The 11,391-nt window shown below is 46.7% G+C and overlaps 1 long non-coding RNA gene across 1 annotated transcript; it reads left to right on the plus strand.

Moving 5' to 3' along the window:
- The first annotated feature begins 6,975 nt into the window (after positions 1-6,975).
- On the plus strand, positions 6,976-7,993 carry LOC142768642 (uncharacterized). The gene is made up of 3 exons (XR_012885374.1): positions 6,976-7,350; positions 7,418-7,588; positions 7,656-7,993. It is a non-coding gene; the product is annotated as an uncharacterized LOC142768642 (long non-coding RNA).
- Positions 7,994-11,391: the final 3,398 nt, after the last annotated feature.

Raw genomic sequence — 11,391 nt, forward strand, 5'->3', positions numbered from 1 at the left:
ATTTATACTAACGCGATTCCTTTCCCGACATGAAGCTCGATGCTCTTGTGTACTTGGTGTTTCACATTTACCTATAAAAACGAAATATCGGTAGAATTCTTAATTAAAAAAACGCGATGAAACGTCAACCCTCTTTTTATATACCGGTCATTGGCAGAAAAAAGTGGTTTCCCGCACGAATGGGCAGCTGAAGTCAAAAGCCTCCATTGTCATCGTGAGCTTCAGCAGCGGCGCCGTGGGGGGCTGGGCAAGGCCTACAGTGTATTAGCAATGCCAGTTTGCTTCAGCTATCCTTGTCAGTCTGCTGTTTGTTTACTATATCCTTCAGAAATGAGTGGTAGTTGGCGGCAGTTTACGATAGACTTTAGGGAAAAAGTTGTCAAGTATGCCGAAGCGCATGGTAGCCGCCAGGTTACGGTGCGGGAATTCGGTGTATCGGAGAAAAGCGTCTGATACTGGAGGAACGAAAACCAGCGCATCAAATCTTACAACAACAACAAAAAAGATAAGTTTCCTGGACAGATTGCAGTGCTCCCCAAACTGGAAATGCTACTCACCGAATTTGTCCGGGAGCTGCGTGCGAGGTCACCACCCGTAACAGCGGAGTGCATCCTCGTGAAAGCTCTCAAGATGGCGTGCGGCTCCGCGTTCACCAGACTGCAATTCAAGGGCTCGCCATCGTGTGTGTGTGTGCCAATTTACGAAGCGGCGGGACTTTGCGCTGAGGGGTGTACTTCCGTGAGCCGTAAACTGCCCGAAGATTTCGATAACAAGTTGGTCGAGTATCAGCGCTTCGTCATCGGGCATTGTCGACAGCGTTGCTACAAGGGCAACGCTGACGGAACTCCGATTTGGTTCGACACGCCTTCGACTGCTAAGACATCCTATCAAGTGAAACTCTCGACAACGGGAATTCACGATTTACATTGATGCTCACGTGCGCAGACGATTGAAGAAAACTGCCCCCTTATATCATTTTCAAAAGAAAAGGTTAACCAAAAGAAGTTTTTCCCCGAGATGTTATCGTGACAGCGAACAAAACAGTATTCTTGAATTAGTTCCTCATGCTTGAGTAGATCCGGCTTGTGTTGAATCGGTCACCCAGTGTGCTCTTTCAGCAACCGAGCATGTTGGTGCTCAACCTATTTAGAAGCTACCTCACGACCAATTTAAATAGACCTCTTTCGGATGGCCAGAAGGGCCTTTCATGATCTCTAGGGGACTAACATCAATCCTCCAGCCTCTTGGACGTAGTGCTCAATAACGCCTTCACAGATCGCGTGCGCGGGCTCTGTAATGAGTGGATGCTGGGCGCATATGACGTCCACTGCTCGCGACTGTTTTTGGCTTGGTGTCGGCAGCTAGAAAATCTCTCCCGGAAGATATGCTGCGCAAGTCCCTACGCAAATGCTGCATGAGCAACGGATTGGATGGAACGGAGGATGATCCACTCTGGGCCGTAACTATAGTGAGGAAGAGACGTCGTTGGACTGAGGTTTGAACTAGTCTGACTGATAGCACTTTGCGGCTTTCTAGCGTTTAACTACACAATATTAGTGTCGAAATACAAACAAACGTCCCCACAGTGCCGGTTGTTGTGTCGCGTTATTATCAAGACAAGTGTGCGCCCTGATACTGTGCAATATTCTGAAAATCATTGGATTTTTCTATACCAAACGTTTAAGCTCTAACAGCAGACGCAGTTTCTTAGTGAATGCACATGCACTCAAAAAAAAAAAGTGGCTGCCGGCTCAGTTGAACAACTGAGTGCGATCGCCCATTTATTTCGCCAATTTTAATTTTGTGAGGCAAGTGTATCGCTGTCGTGGCGTTTTCGAAGAGATGATTCATGATAGACTCGCTCGATTGTGTCCGGAACTGCGGTATCAAGCGGTAAAAAACTGGCTAGCTAGAAAATTAGCGGTTTTGGGGTTGAAAGGAAGCGCGCTACACTGACGACGCCAAAAAAAAGTCGCGTGGTGTCGTTTCCTGCGTCACAGCGACTGCAGCGCCGGCCTCTCTAGTGGTTGCCGTCGCCAGAACTCGTTTGGCCAACCAGCTGCTGTTCCGACATCGAGAGTGGGGCTTAATGGTGGGCGCTGCCGGTGACGTCACTGCTTGAGTGAAAGGTGAGAAGGGACACGAGCTTAGCCTTCAGTCGGCTACTGGCTTCAGCATTGAAAGCTCGTGCGCTGAGTTCGAAACAAAAAAAAAGGAACGCTCCCCTGAGCACACTGTTTTATTGTCATGCCTGTCAACCGTGCCCCGAACGTTAATGATGCTATTTCGCAGGCTCATGGGAAGATCGAGAGAAGCTCGACCGTCCACCGCCCGTCCTGCTCGTGGCGTGCCTCAAAAAGTGGATCCGGCGTGACGGTTCATCGATGAATGATTCATCCAACGATGAATTGTCAACCGCCGATGGCATGAACCCACCACCGTCTCCTGATGTTGAGCTTGAGGTAAGTGACCCTGAGACGTCCCGAAGACCTGATACCGCAAGTTCTTTCCCTTCTGTTTCAGATGATGAGGCGGGACCACCATGGAGGCGTTGCAGACTGGACGACTTCTCTGGCGAGTGGCAAAGTCGGGCGTAGAATTCAGGGAGACAGTGGGATTGGGCGTGTTGGTATAACATCATAAAGGTTGCTTACCAGCGCAAACGACAGGGCAGGAGGGTACAGGAGAAGAGACGAGAAAGAGCACTGACTCGTCTCTCCTCCTGTCCACTCCTTCCCGGTCGTTTGCGCTGGTAAGCAACCTTTATGAATTCAGGAACCACGGAGCCCCTTCCAGGACCCAGCGGCTTCCGGAGAACAACGTCTCGGATGAAGGCGATGGTGGCACCTACCCAGTTCAAGGGGTGCCTTTACCCGGCTGGCTTGACTTTTTCAGGGATGTCCTTGAAGACCCTCTTCAAGATACGGATCCTTCTTTTTACGTAGAAGGTTAGTGTTTTTTGTTGCATGTATTTGCATGTTGTGTTTCTTGACCAGTTTTTGTGAATAATATGCGTACTTCTTGAGGTGCGAATCGTTTGTAATAAACGATTAGGCTTATTATACTCTGATAATAAATCAATACAGACGACAATATCTTGTCGTATTTTGTATAGGTAACATGGGCATACGAACTGCTATAAAGAGTAGTAAAAAACGACATTTACGACATCAGCTCTGCACTTAACACACAAAAAAATGGTTACTAAACTCAAGTCTTGACCCCTCCCACCCCCCCCCCCCCCAAAAAAAAGAAACATTCAGAACGATGGGGGAGCCTTTCCCTGCTCGTGCGTCTGGACGCGGTGTGGAGGAGAGGGCGTCACATATTTTTGTCTGCCCTATTTAGTGTCGGAGGGTTATCGCTAAAGGAAAGAAGAATTTGGAGACCGAATCTGCTCTTCCCATCTCGTTCCCCCCTACCAGCACTCCGGAGCCTAGCGAAGTTCCTGGAAGAGACGGGACTCACGGCCTAACGCTGAGAACAGGAGCTTTGCCACCCCTCTACTTTCAGCCAGCCTGCTGCAAAAGTCACCATGACCCCATGTGTCGGGGTATCCAGCACCGAGAACGTTTCTGTGACGGCGTGTAACGCAAGGTTAACGAACAGTAAGATCTTTTCGCATACCACGGTAAGAGAGACTGGCAACTCTCAAATACAGAGTTTAGCTTTTTTCTTCAATGAAGATGCCACTAATGAAATACTTTCATTGTAGTGATAACAACAAGTTATTGATGGCTCAGCCTGCATGAAAATTGCTTATTTTGGCTTCTTCGTCACAAAAATGAAATGCATAAGCACATACTCGTTACATTTCTGATGGAGGCGGAAATGTTGTAGACCCGTGTGCTCAGATTTGGGTGCACGTTAAAGAACCCCAGGTGGTCCAAATTTCCGGAGACCTCCAGTATGCCGTCTCTCATAATTATATGGTGGTTTTGGGACGTTAAATCCAGACATATCAATCAATTACTCGTTAAATTTACAGCAGGCTGAAATACAATTACTGGAAAGTGACGTACGCTGATCTGCAGAAAGTTTGACTTTTCTACGATGGCATATTCTTGTGCGTGCATTATCTTGGCGCACTATTATTCTTCATCGCTATTTCCCGCCCTTCACCCTATTCTTCATATCTCACTGTTAACGCATATTTCACACGTTGCAAGATTTGAATAAACCTGTCGTGAGTTTGCGCACTAACTGTCCTGTAGAGCGTGAATTGTCCTAGTCTTCTGCTGCACACACAGAAAACAAATAAATTAAACTGCTTCCAACTGTTTCAATTTATCCCTCTGCTATTCATTAGTACGTCGAAATAAAAACGACTCAGTAGCTAGTGGCTAAGGTGCCCAGATGTTGACCCAAAATCGTGGGTTTCATTCCGGTCGCAATCTGATGGAGGCTAAAGTGTAGAGCCTCATGTTCTTTGCGATGTCGTCATCATCAGCCTGACTACGTCCACTGCAGGACAAAGGCCTCTCCCATGTTCCGCCAGTTAACCCGGTCCTGTGCTTGCCGCTGCCAATTTATACCCGCAAACTTCTTAATCTCATCTGCCCACCTAACCTTCTGTCTCCCCCTAACCCACTTGCCTTCTCTGGAAATCCATTTAGTTACCCTTAATGACCAGCGGTTATCCTGTCTACGCGCTACATGCCCGGCCCATGTCGATTTCTTCTTCTTGATTTCAGCTACGATATCCTTAACCCCGGTTTGTCCCCTAATCCACTCTGCTCTCTTCTTGTCACTTAAGGTTACACATACCATTTTTCTTTCCATTGCTCGCTGCGTCGTCCTCAATTTAAGCTGAACCCTCTTTGTAAGTCTCCAGGTTTCTGCTCCATTGCTAAGTACCGGCAAGATGCAGCTGTTATATACCTTCCTCCTTAGGGATATTGAGGGATAGTGGTAATCCACCTGTAATGATTTGAGAGTGCTTGCCAAATGTGCTCCACCCCATTCTTATTCTTCTAGTTACTTCAATCTCGTGGTTCGGCTCCGCGGTTGTCAGCTGCCCTAAGTAGACATAGTCTTTTACAACTTGAAGTGCACTATTACCTATCTCGAAGCGCTGCTCGAGATAGGTAATACTGCAATTCAAGTTGTCACTTCAAGTTTGCGATGTCAGTGCACGTTAAAACAAACACGGTGGTAAGAATTCCTGCAGCATCCACTACGGCGTCTCTCATTATAATATCATGGTTCTAGAACGTAAATATACCGATACAACCATTTTATTAGCTTCCTATAGATACTACAATAAAACACGCCAACGTGAAATACCAGTTGACTTCGATAAAACGATCAAGTTGCCATGACATTTACGGCTCTATCTTCGTGCCGTGACAATGCGTAGTGTGCGCTTCGGTATCTTGTCTGAATGATCAGCTCTAGAAAAATGGTTGGCAGGCAGCTACAGCGAACCATCGTTTCGAATCAGTGAAAATGTGTAACCTTTGATTACGAAGTGCAGATATCTTTTGTAGCTGTAATCGCGACTCCACAATACGCCACCACATGCTGACCTGTAATGACGCTTCTTCGTTGCGCCAGTAAAAACAGACAGTTACGTTCTGAGCAAGTATAAGGGCGGTATATATTTTACAGCATAGTGATATCTGTTTTTCATTTTGGACACAATATGTACACACGCAGCACCTCTACGTAAGTATATCATGGCGCCTTCTGCCGGAATCTTTCTGTTGCGTATCAAAACGACATCATGTGGTACCGCCTGTGTGAAGTGCTGGACAACACTATAGTGATTATGGCTTTTCTCTCTTTGCAAAGTCCGTCTTTCGTGTATAAGCTGCGAAACGCCCGAGAGTGTTTGCCGCCCCCCCTCCCAAGAAAAAAAAAGACCTTTAGCGAGCCAACTCGCGGTCATAACCACGTCGCACACTTTGACGCAATGCGAGCCACGGCCCGTGGACGACAGACATGAACAGACGCTCTCGTAAAGGGAGTTGCTGCGAAATTCGTCTAATATTCTGTAAACCAAAGCATTCTAAAATATTAAGTGCAATTATGTTCACTGATCCCAGAAATATTGCACGGCTGAGATCAGATGCATATGGCTGAGGTGAAACGTTTCGAACTGTTTGCACTGCCTCGCATAATTGGTCACACCTAACCCTAGCTTTCATAGCGTTATCAAGTAACCGAACGATACTTTGATATAGGATCTCAAGTTCGCGTGATCTTTATTAAGTAAATCCAGTACCTGTACCTGGAGCAAAGCAAATCACGATTGCCAACAAAGCGAGATACGTCCGAATAGGCAACGCAAAAAAAAAACAGCATCACGGCCAAATCACTTTCGTCACCGTTGTGTTGTATAGATCTGGAAAAAGCCTGCCGCACTGTCCACCGCAAAATCTTATGCGTGTATTTCTGGAAAGTTCCACGTCGTACTGACCGAATGAACTTAGCCTCAACGAAGCATGCTAACCTTTTTCGCGAAAGTGGTCCCCGCTCAAACGGCAATGTACGTGACGTTTCTTTTGCTTTGTCGGCTTTGTCAAGCATGCGTCCCCTTTATTTTTGGTGGGGGGGGGGGGGGGCTATGCGAGGAAATTCGCACAAGGGAGAGAAGTATAGACCACATCATGCGTTCCTTTATTTAAACAAGGGCCGTGCAGAGCGATTACTGTGTCATCAAACTTCGGTTATCGTTGTTTGGAGCCTGCATGATGCAAATGAAGGTAAGACATTTTTATATGTACAAATACACGAACTGCAGCATCCTACTTACCGAATCTTTCAAATCCACCTGCAGACGCTAATTCTTAGCGCATGCAAAAACGCCCCCCCCCCCCCCCCAAATAAAAAAAGAAAAAAGTGGCCGCTGAGTCAGTTAGCTGAACATCCGAGTAAGATCGCTGATTCGTTTCGCCAATTTTTATTTTGTCAGTGAAGTATATCGCTGGCACCATGTTTTGGAACAGCTCATTCATATTAGGCTCGATCGATTGTGTCCGGCACTGTGATATCGAGCAGTAAACAAAGCCGGTTGGCAAGAAGATTACCTGTTTCGGAGTTGAAAGGAAGCTTGCTGCACTGACGACGGCTTGGACGAGTCCCATGGTGCCGTTTACTGCGCCACAGCAACACCAGCGCTGGCCTCTTCAGTGCTCGCCTTCGAGGACAATACTCGGCCGCTAGAACTTGTTTATCCAACCAGCTCCTGTTCTGACATCGCGAGCGGGGCTCATTGCATGGGGCTGCCGGTGATGTCACTGCTTGAGCGAAGGGAGAGGGGGACAAGAGCTCAGTTTTCAGTCCGCTGCTGTCTTCAGCTTTAAACGCACGTGCGCTGTGTTGGAAAAGAAAACAGGATCGCTTCTCGTGAGTACACTGCTTTACCATCATGGCCGTCAACCGTGCCCCGAACGTTAACGATGCTATTTCGCAGGCTCTTAAGAAGATCCAGAGCAGCTCGAGCCTCCACCACCGCGTCCTGCTCGTGGAGTGCCTCAAGAAGTGGTCCCGGTGTGACGACTCATCGATCAACGATTCATCCAGCAATGACTCGTCAACTGACCATGACACGAATCCAGCCCCGGCTCCTGGTGTTGACCTCGGGGTAGGTGACGGCGATGCTGAGACGTCCCAAAGGCCTGATACCGAAAGTGTTTTGCCTTCTGCTTCAGAGGACGAAGCGGGACCACCGCGGAGGCGTCGCAGGCTGGATGACTTCCCTGGCAAGTGTCAAGGTCAAGCGAGCCATTCAGGGACCCTGGAGCCCATTCCAGGATCCAGCGGCTTTACGGACAACAACTCCTCGAGTGAAGACGACGATGACACCTACCCAGTTCGAGGGGCGCCTTTACCCGGCTGGCTGGACGTTGACGGGGAGGTCTTCGAAGAGCCGCTTCAAGATCCAGATCTTACTTTTCTCGACTAAGTTTAGTGTTTCTTATGTTGTATGTATTTGCACGTTGTGTCTCTTGAGCTGTGCTTGTGAATAAAATGTATTTTTTTTCGTGGCGCCAAATGTTTCTAATTGACAGTTAGGCACGCCGACAATGAAAGCTACACCGAGAATAAATCAATGCAGACGACAATAATAAAATAGAGCTAGTTGATTTATAGCGCGTAATCACAGCTACCCGTCCAGCGTAACACAGATAAAAAATAGCCTTGCACTCGAGCCACTGAAAATTCGCCGCGACATCTCACTTTTATCACTATTTCACAAACTCATCCACACCAGCATGATGCCATCTGTTCACCTTAATCTAGCACATCGAACTTCGAACAGACTACATAACACCTTTAGCTTATCACGCATTGACGGCAATACTAACGCTTTCAACCAGTCGGCTCTTCCACGAGCTATTTGTTTGTGGAATGATTTGCCAGATGATCTTGCGTCAGAACAAGACCACACAAAGTTCTATCATACTCTTAAAAATACTTATGCACCAAAAACTGCTCTATCGCATCTTCGTAATCATCAGTGTTTATAGGACTGTTGCCGATGTTTTTGCACTATTGCTAGGTTGCAGTTACTGTCATAATAGTTTTTTTTTGTATTTCACCTTCACATACTGTAACGCACTTTTATAGTATGTATTTTGCTTACTTGTTCATAAGTTGAACTGCATTTTCTATTATATTCATTATTTGCCTATGTATGTGTAGATATTATGTATATATATTTTTCTAACATATTATCTCTACCGCCCCCCTTACACAATGCCCCTCGAGGGCTCTGTAAGGTACTGTACATAATAATATTATGATGAAATAATGAAATGTTTAAATATTGTTTGCTTCTTTATAGTAAAATATATTACTTCATAAACTGCACGTATAGGCCTGTGTTAACAGCACGCATTAGAGTGGCGCTGCCTTCGCATGACGTAATTATTTCATACTCGTCAGCGTGTCTTCATTTCCGGCCTGCTCATGAAACCGAGGCTCCGAGCACGCAGTTTGCGGATCGCTGTGCTTTTGGAGTGACGCGGTTTTTCTATTTACAACTTGTCACAGAAAAGACTTGCACTGCTAGTCGGCACGCCACGCACATGCGCAGCAACGTTTTCAGTGACTTGGCTTGGTTCGTGTGTCGAGAAAGTAACGACGACGAGACAAGCCGTTCACGACACAAGCGCAACAACTTTGGGCGCAGGCGCACACAACACGGTACAAATACAGAGAAGCTTTATAAAGCACATCGTCTCAACTGATTTGATTGATTTGTGGGGTTTAACATCCCAAAACCACCATATGATTATGAGAGACGCCGTAGTGGAGGGCTACGGAAATTTAGACTACCTGGGGTTCTTTAGCGTGCACCCAAATCCGAGTACACGGGCCTACAAGATTTCCGCCTCCATCGGCAATGCAGCCGCCACAGCCGAGATTTGATCTCGCGACCTGCGGGTCAGCAGCCGAGTACCTTAGCCACTAGACCACCGTTGCGGGGCAATCACATCGTCTCATTGTAGAGGCTTGTTATCTTCAAAAATAGTTGTAAAGCTTATAATACAAGTGGTTAAGCGTAGTTACAGCGAAAACAGAACCCGCGAAAACAGAACAATGACAGCGTGCACAAGTCTTTGGCATTGCTGTACAAAAGGGCACATCCGAGTTCAGAGCCTTCCAGTTCAAAAATACTGCTTATAAAATAAGTATACGTGCTTTCGGTTTTAACTTCTGCAGCTACGACTATTAGGATGAATAAGCTTCTTGTCGCGCCGCAAAAACTGGGTGGATGAACTGAGTTGTCGGTCGCTTTAAAGTTCCCGCTTTAGCGCGGAAGCGAACAATTTAACTTTATAGTGCACCATTTCTGCCAACTTTCCATTTTCCTACCATCATTCTGTCAGTGTCCATTTCTGTTTTTCTCGCCACGCGTTTTCTCATTCTGATTTTCGCAGCCAAACATGATGATGATGTGTGCTGGCTTAATGACGTGAGGGCTGTCTATGCTCGTAGAGTTCTATGTTGTGTGGCTATGAAAGTCTGGCATGTTCTACATGAAATTAGAGAGAGTTAGTGGATGTAACTTGGCTGTATAGATGCCTAAAGCATGAAGATAGAAACACGCGGAAGAAAATGACCTTCCGACCTGTGTGCGGCCATTTCTATTATCACATACGGATCTAGATCAAAGAGGTTAAATACTGATTTAAATCTCTTTGATCTAGGCCATATTCATAAGCCTGTTGGTTGAATTGAAGAAGAACGGCTATTTGGGCTAGTTGGTTGGAATTCATGGTAATAAGGGCTGCAGCGCTGGTGTTGTCCTCTTTGCTTTCCTTACATCGCCTTTCGTCTCACGTTTTTTCTAGCACCTTCGTGCTCGCGCTGCAGCCCTTATTACTGTTCGTTGAAGCCAGCTCAGCGCAACGTTTGACTGTGGTGATCAGTCTGACCAGGCCTGCTTCAGGGCTAAAACATCTTCCATAATCCGCCAATCAATTAGGTACAGTGCTTGCTGCTGTCACGTTGTACCCGCAAGCTTTTAATCTCGATGGCCCACCAAACTTTCAGCTCCTCCTCTTGTGTTAGAGTTCTCTGGAAATCAAGACAGTCCCCTAAATGGGGCCATGACAGGGTCCGGCAACAATTCGTGGTTTCCAGTGAAAACGAAGTAGATGGTCTAAATGCCTATACTGATGCAAAAAATTGGCCAACAATGTTTCAGTGCAAAACAAGCCCGTGAAGTTGCAGGCTGTAAGCTCCCCCCACTATCGGTGACCACCATTTTTCCGTGGTGGGTGTTATGTCACGTGCTGAAAAAACAGAGCCATCACCTTCTGCTTGAGTTACAGCAGCTGTGAATGGCTCAGTTGTTAATGTTCAACTCAAGCAAGTTCCAATGGTTCCAGTGTACGTGCAGCTGACAACGAACGAAAATTGGGGGACCCTTAAGTTGAACGCGATAGCGAAATGCAGCCTTTAGTGCACCACTTAACCACTTAGTGCATACTTAGTAATATGCTTTGTTACACACACACACCACACAAGCACACGCGCATGCGTGACGTATATATAGTAATGCAATGACTGGGCAGTATGGCCACTTCCTTCTGCTAGAAGGGCACTCTGCTGAAGTCGACACACGTTTTTCACAATGTCTGACAGATGGCACACAGACACACACGCGCGCGCACGCGAATGTACAGACTTTTGATCTAAAGCAAGAGTAGCATAGCCTCCAAGATAACGCCGCGCGCTTTCTCATCTAAAGCAGGAGTCACATAGCCTCCAAGATACACACCGTGCGCTTGCTATCTGAGAGGCCACAGCCGCCAGATCCACCATGGAGAGACCATAAAGAGTCTATCAATGCCTCACAGATGGCAGCACATTATATATCGTTTGTTATTTGCTTGATCAACCTCTCTGGAAAGAGATAATATGTTTTCCGCTAGA

The sequence above is a fragment of the Rhipicephalus microplus genome, chromosome 8 (genome assembly GCF_043290135.1).
Source record: "Rhipicephalus microplus isolate Deutch F79 chromosome 8, USDA_Rmic, whole genome shotgun sequence".
Lineage (NCBI taxonomy): Eukaryota > Metazoa > Arthropoda > Arachnida > Ixodida > Ixodidae > Rhipicephalus > Rhipicephalus microplus.